General features: G+C 44.2%; 1 long non-coding RNA gene across 1 annotated transcript; it reads left to right on the top strand.

Annotated features, from left to right (window-relative positions):
• The first annotated feature begins 237 nt into the window (after window positions 1-237).
• LOC128571613 (uncharacterized) lies at window positions 238-10,883 on the top strand. Its single transcript, XR_008375937.1, has 3 exons — window positions 238-366; window positions 1,848-1,919; window positions 10,769-10,883. It is a non-coding gene; the product is annotated as an uncharacterized LOC128571613 (long non-coding RNA).
• The last annotated feature ends 277 nt before the right edge of the window (window positions 10,884-11,160 follow it).

An 11,160-nucleotide genomic window follows, 5' to 3' on the forward strand; every position in this document is an offset into this window, starting at 1 on the left:
CTTGATTGTGCTGCTCCCTTTGTTCTGGGCAGTAGAGAAGAGATGAGGGAAGTGTCCCTGGTCACATTGTTCTAGGAACTGGTAACAGCAGGCCAAATGGTGTGGAAGGAAAAGGCTGGAGAAAAACCATCATATTAAGCACCGTCAATACACCAGGGGACCTGATGATACACACTAAGTTTTTTCTTCCTACAATTTGTGAGCAGAGATTATTATGCCCATTTTACAGATGAGAAAACTGTGCCCAGAGTCAATGGTCATACCAACAGTAAGTGCTGAAGCTGGGATCCAGCTACAAGTGCTTCATAAGAACCGCCACGTGTTTTGAGTATCAACACCCAGATATGACAAGAGCCTCATCCACAGGTGATTTCCTAGCAATGGATCAGCCTAACATTGGGTCTGTTTATGGCTTCAGTGAGTAGAAGGGACATAGTCACTATGAACTAAAATGCTGAGAGAGGAGCAGCGAAGCCTAAAATGAGGATCTCGGGTTGAAATCAGGAGGGAGTCGGGTACTAAATAAAGCACTGTGTAGCAAGTCCCAGAGCTCATGTAATTTTACCCTATCATACTTCAGTATCTAACACAGAAAACTTTAAAAAGTCATAACTAAAATGTCATTATTATACTTAACAAAACTGACAATAAACCCTGAATTTCATCTAGTTTTTAGGCCATGTTTGATTTCTGTCTCAAAAGGGTCTTTTTATGATTAACTTGTTTGAATTAGAATGAAAAGTCTACATATTATATTTGATCTCTATATGAAGATATTTTAAAATTAGAAACACATTGTGCAAGATGTTTATAATCTGCCCTTTTAAATTAACAATACATTATGCACATTTTCTTGTGTATTGAAGATTTTTCTTCAATGATTCTAATGCCTAATATGACAATAGTCCATATTTGGTGCTTCTAACATCTTATTATTGGGCGTTTAACTTATTTTCAGTTATATTTCCCATGAGTAAGGCTGTGATGTGCACACCTTGACACGAGACCTTGGTCTTGGTCTAGATGAATAAGCGTATTTGTTAACTTCTTGGTCTAGATGAATAAGCGTATTTGTTAACTTCTGATACTGCCAAAGTGCTCTCCATTCTTGAACAGTATATTCGAAACACTCATTACTGGCACTGAAAAATCATTATGATTATTTTTACCCTAATCCATAAGCAAAAATATCTTGTTGTTTTTGTTTCTTTTCCTTAGAGTGGTTAAAGATCATTTCCCATGTTTAACAGCCATTTAGATTTCTCTGGAAAACTGCCTGTTCATATTGTCTGTTTGTTGTCCTAATTTGTTTTCATTTTATTATTGGTTTGTAAGAGCTCTGTGCTTTACAAAGGTGGTGTTGTAAATGTTCCTGGAGCTGGTTGTTAGCCTTTTCTAGAGTGCTGGTTTTCCTCCCTCTCATATTCTTGATTTATCCTAATTTTTAATCACTTGTTCTTTCACAGTTTCTTAAATGTGTCGGCTCTCTGGTGTCACGATGACGGTAACAGAACTTCCTGACAGCATTTCCTTCTGACCGATTCGTTTTTTTAGCTCCATCTCTTTCCTAGACCATTGTGAAGGCTGCTGCATGAAGAATATTTCTACGACCACTTTCATCATATTGCTCCTCCATTCAGTGACTGGACAATGGCCTTTTACAGCACATCATATGAAACCTAACTCCCTTGGCCAAGAATTTAATAACATCCGCAGTTTGACTTCACTTCTCCTTTCTGAACTTATTTCCCATTCTTTTTCACAGGGGCTACCCACAGCTATGTGGATGGTCTCTTTTCTCTCCCATCACACAGCTCTTCTGATGGTGCTTTTCCTTGTCCTTCTAGAAGCTCACTCTGATGGAAACTTTTCCATCTTCAAGGTACAGATGAAGTCCCATCTTTTCTGTGAAGTCTTATGTGAGTTGCCCCAGCCTGTGGCTTGCTTCTCCCATCTTTCCAAATACTGACAGTTAGCTCCATATGTCTTTCAGCACCTCCTAATTATTCAACTACTTAATTTAGGTTTCCTCAATGAAAGCATAATCACCTTTTAAAGGGCAGGAACCTTGTCATCTTCTTTTGATTCTTTTATATCAGTGGTCCCCAACCTATCTGGCATCAAGAATCACTTTCATGGAAGACAGTTTTTCCAGAGATGGGGGTGGGAAATGGGATGAGACAGGAGGCAGAGCTCAGGTGGTGATGTGGGCAATGGGGAGTGGCTACAAACACAGATGAATCTTCCCTCGCCTGCTTGCTGCTCACCTTCTGCTGTGCAGCCCAATTCCTAACAGGCCACAGGACAGAACCTTTTTGGCACCAGGGACTGGTTTCATGGAAAACAATTTTTCCATGGATGGGAAGTGAGAGGTGGGAGTAGGGATAGGGGATGGGACAGGAGGTGGAGCTCGGGCTGTGATACTGTGTGGCCTGGTTCCTAACAAGCCACAGACTAGTGCTGGTCCTTGGCCAAGGCATTGGGGACCACAGTTTTATAGTACATGTGCCCACCTCAGATTTGAACACTTAGTAACAATAAATTCTTGATGATGTGACTCTATGTAGTAAGATGCACTACTCACTTTCCAAGAGCCAAAAGCAGACTTTTGACTCATTTCCCAGGTAGCGTGGCCACAGAACATCTATAATCTTTAATCCCGTGGTCCTTTTGACTAGTACCATACCTGTAAGCTGTGAGTGATTGGGATTACATCTCTTCATTCAGCAGGAATGAAATGGAATTTCCATCTACATACAAAACTATCTGACTCACTGAAAGCAATTTAGTGATTTCAGTGGATGGACCTGCCATATTGAAAGACAGACAACAGATGGGGAGTGTCCCCAGCTTAGCCAAGGGAGAGGAAATTATGGAATCCAATCTGTTTTTTAAAAAAATCTGAATCGAAAACTCAAAATGATGTTCATATGTAGTAGAAGCCATCTTTCCATTGTTAGGCAAAAAAAAAAAAAAAAAAAAGACAGGTGAGCTTAGCCTTCTTTTAGTAAAAGTTAAACATACAAGTAAAAAAGGGAATCCATTTGTTTATGCTCATATCAGAAGAGAACATTGAAAGTCAAGGGGGCATATCCAATGGTTTTGCAAAGAGCTGCCTCCTGGGGACTTTTACAATCAATGTCATCCACGGAAAGTCACTGTCTTTGCTATAGTGAAGGGCAAATCATCTCCCAACTGGTCTGCTTTTCAAGATTCCATGATGAACTCTACTCCTGGAAATGTCTGAATCCAAACAGAATCTTAAAAAGTCTAACTCAAAATGCAAAATTGATGTATGAGATCACTGCTGGTGGCAGGTTTCCAATGAAAGTATTAGAATGCCATATTTTGTTCACTGGTGTGTCCCAAGTACCTAGAAAAGTGCTTTGCAGGAAGTAGATGCCCAATTGATCTTCTTTGAATTTAACTTAAGCTAATTGTTCTTAAAGTCTTGGTCCAATGATTGGGTGTGTAAATGTGTGTACAAATGTATGTGCATCTGAGTGGAGAGAAAGAAAAATAAAAGCCACATCCTTACTCCCTGTGCTATAATTTTCCACATGATAGATCACAACATACTGATAATAGTGGGATTTCAATTTAACATTTTTTCACCATCTATTCATACTGTTGATATTTATTGGGTGCCTATAATGCCCCAGGCACTGAGCACTAGGGATACAGCCATGGTGTAGGCCTGTGTGTGTTTATAATCCAGGTGGGGAAGTGAGGCAAATGAATAGACTGTTAACAGTGCACATAGGAAACATCAGGGCAGTCAAAGGGGACTGGGGAAGGACAGCCACCCCAGCTGCAGGGCAACAGGGATGACATCCCCAAGGAGGTGGTGATAAAGCTGAGATGAAGAGCAGAAAGCCCCACCCGAGGGTCCATCCCAGGAGGAGAAGGAAGGAGAAGTGTGTCTGCTCTCCTGTCCTAAGAAGACCCCTATTCTGCTCTTTCTTCAAGCATCTGCTGTCCCTACTCTCCACCCGCAGCTGGCAATGGGATGTAGCTAAGCTGACATAGTAAAAGCGGATCCCAAGAAAATGCTGCCAACACCCTTGCTGACTTGGAGGTCCCAGACCGGGGAGGATCCAGGGGAGGGTGCCCGCTGAGGGTCGCGCTGTGTATCTGCAGTCTGTCACCACCTCTCCCCCTGTTGCTTGCCCAATACCTCAAATGAGCGGCTATGGCCTTTAGAACTCTGCCACACGCGGATGGACGATGCTACCATTCCTGCCTAAGTGCTGTCCTTGAGCTCTCAGTACACCCAGAAGCCATCGCTTCTTCAAGGAAATTGTTTTCTCCCTACTTCAGTCTCCTGAGGGGGTACAGGCATGAAGGTGTTGCTCGTAAGCTCCCCATCCTTTTCTCTATGTAAGGAAGAAAGGGGTGAGTAATGTATTTAATTAAGCTCATTCACCTGAACTCAAAGGGCCCAGACTTCCTTCCTAGCGCTCCCCTCCCCTCAGGGGTCAGTGGAGGCTGTCCCTGCTGTGTGCAGGAACATTCCGTGAGCACAGAATGCCGTCCTTGGCATCTGTGAAGTCAAGGAACTATAAGGAGGGCCATGATTTAGTGGCTTAGTGAGCACTTACTATGTGCCAGGGACTTTGCAATTATGGTTTCTAGTGATACCAACAACCCTACAAGGTACCTATCAGTATCACACAAGAAAACTGAGCCTCAGTGACATTTGATTATGTGCCCAGGGTTGTACTAAGTTCTGGGGTGGGATTCAGATTCTGGTGCACCTTGCTCCAAGGCTGTAGTCTTTGAGAAGTATCATAGGCTTACCCACTACCCACCCGCCCTGTCATACTCCTAAGGCCTTATTTCCCAGGTAATTCTCTAATGAAAAGCCTCAGCTTTTATAACACCCACCTTTCTGTAGAGGCAGGAAAGAGGTTTTTGCCTCTACGTCATCTCATATAGCCCTCCTGGCCCGCAGTGCAAACAACTCCAGGCTACCTGGGCACATTCTGCCCTGGTCAGGAGCATTAACCTCCTCCCCCACCTCCTAACTCTAAGTAAAAGTGGCAAGTTTTATCTTTGTAATGTCTTTAAATTTTTAGATTTATCATTGAATGGCTGTTATATACCAGCCACTGGGAATACAAAGATAAGAGATAAATCCTGCCTTGAAGTCCAGTAAGAGAGCCAAATTCAAGGTCAAAAAATTTCAATGAAGTATAGAAAATGTAAGAATAGGATTAAGTGTAAAAGACAGTGATAAGAGGCAGCAAAGCCAACCCTGCCTAGGGAGTCAGCAGAGAATTCACTACGAAGGTGATGCTTGGGCCAGACCGTGAAGTATGAATAGGAGTTTGAGGGGTAGATAAAGGAGACTTAGGATGTCAGAGACAGAGAGGGTTAGAATCCATCAATATTTTACAGAGAAAATGCATTACAAGAGCTACAGATCTCCACGGAGGTCCTTTCTGGCTCCCAACAGATGATGCTGCATCAGAAAAACAGGCTGGTTTTCTCCCTTCCGCAGATGAGCACAAAACTCCTTGGCTCTAATGTTCTCTGCAGTGGGAAGGGCATTCACCCTTTCAAGCTTCCAGAAGCCCATTTAGTAAATTAATGCTGGAGCTACTGTGGGATTGAATCACAGCTTGCCGTTGTCATCAGCTTAGCACTCCTAGAGACAGGCTCACACCCAGGCCACCCGGCAGCCAGCTTAGGAGAGAGGGGCTAATTGTCTTCCCATTTCCTGCTCCAATTATAGGGATACTCTTAATGACGAACGTGGGAAACTCAGCTCAAAAGGAAGGAACATGTAATGTTGTAAAGCAACATTCCTACATCTAATGGCAAAAGTTACACATCTTCGTTGCGGGAAAAGTTGAAAAGTAGCTGGGAAGAAGAGATTGCTTATCGGTTCACGGTCAGAAATAATCACTCCAACATTCTGTTCCTAATGCGTATATTTAGAAAAAATACACAGAGAATAACAGTGTGCAACACATCCTATTTATAACCTCTCTTTTTCACTTAACAGTACAATGAGAGCATCAAATCATTACTACTCTGCTGGCGTGGCATTTTTAATGGCTTCATAATGTTCTGTACCTTATACGGTTTATTCACGATATTTAACCAGTTTGCTATCACCAGGCGTGGAGTTTATTTTTGAACTTCTCACTGTCATAAACAACACTGTGACGAACATCTTGTAGCTAAATTGTTGGGTATAGACATGATTCCTCTCTGCCTAGGAATGGTGTTCAGGAGGCAGGCTGGATTTAGAAATGAGCCTGTGCCAGACTGCAGGCACAATAGCTGTGTTTAGAAAGCGTTTCCCTGGTTGCATGTGCTCAGGATGGTTGGCCAACCCCGGCCCTGTCACACCCTGCTGAGCCACGTCAGCCTTGCCACCTGGCACTGCCCCATGTTCTCCAAAACCCTGCCACAGGCCTGGGCCTCCCAGATGAGAGTGAATCTTCGCAGGGTGGGAAGGCACCGTGGGGAGAAGGAGAAGGCCCTCAGCAATTTTTTATGACACCAGGCTTCTGTTCAGTGCTTTGGATAATTAAAAATAGACCCCCACCCAGGCCACATCTTTAGTCTAAAATGTACTGCGTGTGGATTTTGGAATTGGCTCCTGAGGGACAGGGCGGAAGCACAGTCCTCCGGGACATCTAAATGAGGCTGGAGAAAGTGCTCCAGCAGGATCATGTGGAGATGAACCTGCCACAGGCAGTGCTCCGACAGATGACCTCATAGGTCCCTCTCATCTGTAATTCCTGTGATTACTGTAACAGATTTTAGAGTGTGACCAGACTCAGAACACAAACATTTAAAAAATAAACCAGCCCCTATGGAGTTACAGACAGATCTTCCTTCTCTATATTTTCAGCCTGAAAACCACCTCTGTTCTCTCTGACATTTGGGGCTGACAGCATCCCTTCCTTAGGTGTTTTTTTTTTTTGGCTGGGAGAAGTTCCGTCTTCCTGTGGTAATGGCAGAAGCACATTGTAGAGTTCTAGAGTCCACTCTTCCTGGGCGATGAAGTTCACAGCTAGCTTGCTTCGTCAGTCCCGTCTGGATGCCAGGGGCTGGGGAGGAATGAATCCACATCCCACCACTGCTGCCTTTGATAAACTGGTCCCCTGATTGAGTTGGGGTACTGGGCATGAAGTCTCAGGCTGTCTGCTTCTCCCTTTTGGGAGCTTGATGTTATGTTCTTAGCTTTTTTTTTTTCACTCATAGTCTAAACTGTCACCATAGCAGGAACACACATGAGATTGTGATGATATTACAATATTAGCTATAGACTGAGCCTGTATTTATCCAGACCTCATTCATTTGACAAATATTTATCAATAGACTGGATAAATCCACCTGTTTAACACTAAAATCTTTGGGCAGCCACAGTGGCTTGCACCTGTAATCCCAGCACTTTGGGAGGGTGAGGCAGGAGGATTGCTTGAGGCCAGTAGTTTTAAGACCAGCCTGGGCAAGATAGTGAGATTCCCTCTCAAAAAAAAAAAAAAGAAAGAAAAAATTAGCTGAGCATGTTGGCTCATGCCTGTAGTAGCCCCCACCACTGGGAAGGTTGAGATGGGAGGATTGTTTAAGGCCAGGAAGTTGAGGCTACAGTGAGCTAGGATGACATCACTGCACTCTAGTTGGGGCAATAAAGTGAGACCCTGTCTCTAAATCACCATCACCATCATCATCATCTTTAATGTGTTTACTGCTGTCTCCTCTGGCATGTAGTTTGCCTTCTGTAAATGTTGAGAATGAATAAGTGAATGAATGAATGAATGAAGCATTTCCATGGCAAGGCTCTGTGCAAGGTGCCAGGAGAACAGCACAGCATGACAGAAAGGGCACTGGATTTGCAGTCACGCACTACTGGTTCCAATCTATGTTCTAAGTTTTCATTTCCTCTTCTGAAAAATGGGGCTAATGATGCCCACCTCCTGGGGAGTGTCCCATGATGAAGTCTGTTGGTCAGATGCAGGCACTGCACTAGGACTCTGGAGGCAGCTTGGAAGCCCTTGTAGTCCTCCTCCTCTGTGCCGTCTGGATGGCGCCTCTCCCTGAGTGCTGAGCCAGGCTGGGAAGACTTCAGGAGAGAGGGCTGGCTGTTTATATGTTCCACTGTCTCTCCCTTGTACCTGGTGGAGGAAACTGGCTGTGCCTACGCTAAGTCATCAATCTCTTTCTAGGCCACACACCTGGAGCTGTGCACTGAGCAGCGTCCTCTCCAGCAGCAACTGGTTCATCTTATATCTACAGCCCAGACACAGAGAATTTAGAGGAGGGAGAAGAGGAGGGTTTTGCTCCTCTCCACAAAAAGTGAAGCCCTCACTTTTTATCATGTACACTGGGATACTGGCTTGGCAGCTGATGTATTCCTTATAGTATAGCATTGCTCTGCATAAAACTGCATGATCCCAACTTATGATACACCAGAGTTTGATTATATTTAAAAGTCAAACATGGAAGGTGTCCACTGTCCACATCAGGGAGGAATGAATCTTTGTACATTTCTATTCCCCAAACTCATTGTTCATTTGCTTAAATAAAAGTCCCCACATTGAGTGCTGGTGATTAGCAAATGCAAGCTGATTACATTTCCTGAGAATGTCTGAAATTCTTAAGGTTTATATTTCATACCAGAAATCGAAGCTGAAATATTTTCATGTGGTAATGCTTTTGATAGAGGCACAATAATTTAAACAAATAATTAGTCTTGAGAATAAAAGTGTACACAAAAGCACAATTAATGAATTTACTAATTGTTCTTCCCTGCTGTGGACATTGCTCAAAGTTGAATTTTAAGCTCTTGCATAAATATAAACTACTGTACCAAGCCACAGAACTAGATGACTCACCATTAGTCATTAATGTTGCCTTAAAAACAATCTCGAGCTCTCAGAGAAAATGCGTTCACCTAGGCAGACATAATTCTGAAAATAAAGCAAGTCTTAGATGATAAACGGGTCTTTGAGTCTTTGGGAATAAATACACACACAAGAGATTTGTGGGTTTTAATGCCCTATGTAAATATCAGACAGGCAACATTTACCTTCTTCAAAATTCTCCATTAGCTGAATAGGAATGAATTTGGTCTGTCTTGGCCATGTGGTCAGATAGGTCCATTCTCTCACTCTATTCCATTCCTTGCTGAAATGGAATCCAAACGCGAACCTCAGGGTCTTTTGCGTTTGATTTCCTCTACTTGTCGTGGCGTCAGCTTCTTCCTTTCCTCCCTGCCTTTGTCTTCTTTATTTCCATCTTTTCTTCCTCCTTTAATTCCTACATACGTAGAGTTTTCTGGATTTGCTTAGAAGCCTGCAAACTATAGATTACAAAATAGAAACTATCCTCATGTTTCCTTAGCCTGTAAACAAAAGTGGGAGAAAGCACTAGAGAGATATTCAAGGGGTAAATTCCTGGCAGAACTGTTGGGCCAGAACTGTTTCCTTAAATAGAATAACAGCAACAAAAATCTTTGTACTATGATTTTTTTTTAATATGGCTCCAAAAGATTATTCCTAATTTTTATATGTCAGGTTATGTTAAGAAACATTGTAGCCATCAGCTATAAGCAGTGTATTGTAAGGCAAACCTACTCCTATAAAGAACTGCTCATGTCTATGTGCGACTCTGGCATCTCAGGAGACTGCATGTGAATTGACATCAGTCCAAAAAAATGGAACATTGGGACAACCAGCCATCCCACTGGGAGTTTTCTTTCCTCTCATCTGAACTTCATAATGGAATGAACTGATCTATATTATGGTCTGATCTTAATAGGGGAAATTGCAAATAATAAGAAGCCCTAGGATTCTGGAAATGGTTCAGGATATTCAGTGACAGCATATCCTAGGGGGGATAAAAAGAGTGGTCTCAAAAGGGGTTCAAGCACTAAACATTATTTGAAAACATTGGTTTGTGAAATTCCATTGGGTGGGAGGGTGAAGGCTGCCGAGCAGCAGGGAAGGGGGGAGTGGGGGAGAAAGGATGGCTGGCACTAAGTGCCTCTTTGCAGTCAGAGCAAATCTTCATATTGTCCTAGGTTACCATCGTCTGGGTCCATCATGAGGCTGGGGCAGAAGGACAGGGTAATGAAGACTTTTTTTGGGAAGGATCTCCTATAGCCCAGGCTGGGAGTGCAGTGGCACCATTGTAACTCCTGGGCTCCTGCCTCAGCCTCCCGAGTAGCCAGGACTATAGGTGCACACTGCCAGCCTAGCCAGTTTTTCTTGTTTTGTCTTGTTTGCAGCGTTGGGGATCTCACTATGTTGCCTGGGCTCATCTTGAGCTGGTCTCAAGGGATCCACCCCTCTGGGCCTCCCAAAGTACTGGGATCACTGGTGTGAGCCATTGCACCTGGCTTGATGATGCAATTTTAGGGACCTCTGAGGGGGTCTTCTCTCCCCAACATCATGAGGCTTGTATTACAAGCCTTTGTTCACCTCTCCCCTTCTCCCACTGACTCAGAGCAGAGAACAGAGGAGACAGGTGCGTAGGGGGCGCGCCCAGCCCTGGCCTTCCGTTGTTAGCAGAGCGAAGTCACCATCGCTTCAATTTTGTTTGTCCAGACAGTACATTACTGATGATTTTGGCAATTTCGGCAGAAAAGAAGGCCTCTACCTATGTTCGTGGGTGAGGGAGGGGGCAAGCAGGAAGGAACAGGACGGTGAGGGGGATGGGATCTGTCTTTGAGGGGACAAAGGACTTGGAAAGGAAACAGGAGAGGCAGGCAAACCCAGGTATTTTTCCATCTTTACATTTTGCTCAGGGCCATCTAAGTCCACCAGTGCAAGCCCCGGTTCCCCTGAGATCTATTGGAGAGCAAATTTCTACAGGCAGAAAATCTAAGCAGAGAGGGCTCTTCGCAGCCGCGTGCAGCTGGGAGGCTCCGGGCGCAGAGGTGGGCTGTGGGGGGAAGATGACCTGGGGGCTTGGGCCGCCGCCTTCCAGCCGTTGTGGGGGCTGCGTTCCCGGCTCTCTGATGAGTTCTCTCCTGGGGAGTCCTGTAATTGGGATCCCGGAGCGAGGGCTGGGGCCCAGGGTCCTGTCTTGTGCCTACCTTTGGATCTTGGCTGGGTCATCTCTCACCTGTGCGACCTTGGGACAGAGTTATTTGACCTCACTGGATTTCAATTTCCGCCTCTGTAAAGTGGGGCTAAT

This window comes from Nycticebus coucang, chromosome 19, assembly GCF_027406575.1.
Source record: "Nycticebus coucang isolate mNycCou1 chromosome 19, mNycCou1.pri, whole genome shotgun sequence".
In the NCBI taxonomy this organism is placed as follows: Eukaryota; Metazoa; Chordata; class Mammalia; order Primates; family Lorisidae; genus Nycticebus; species Nycticebus coucang.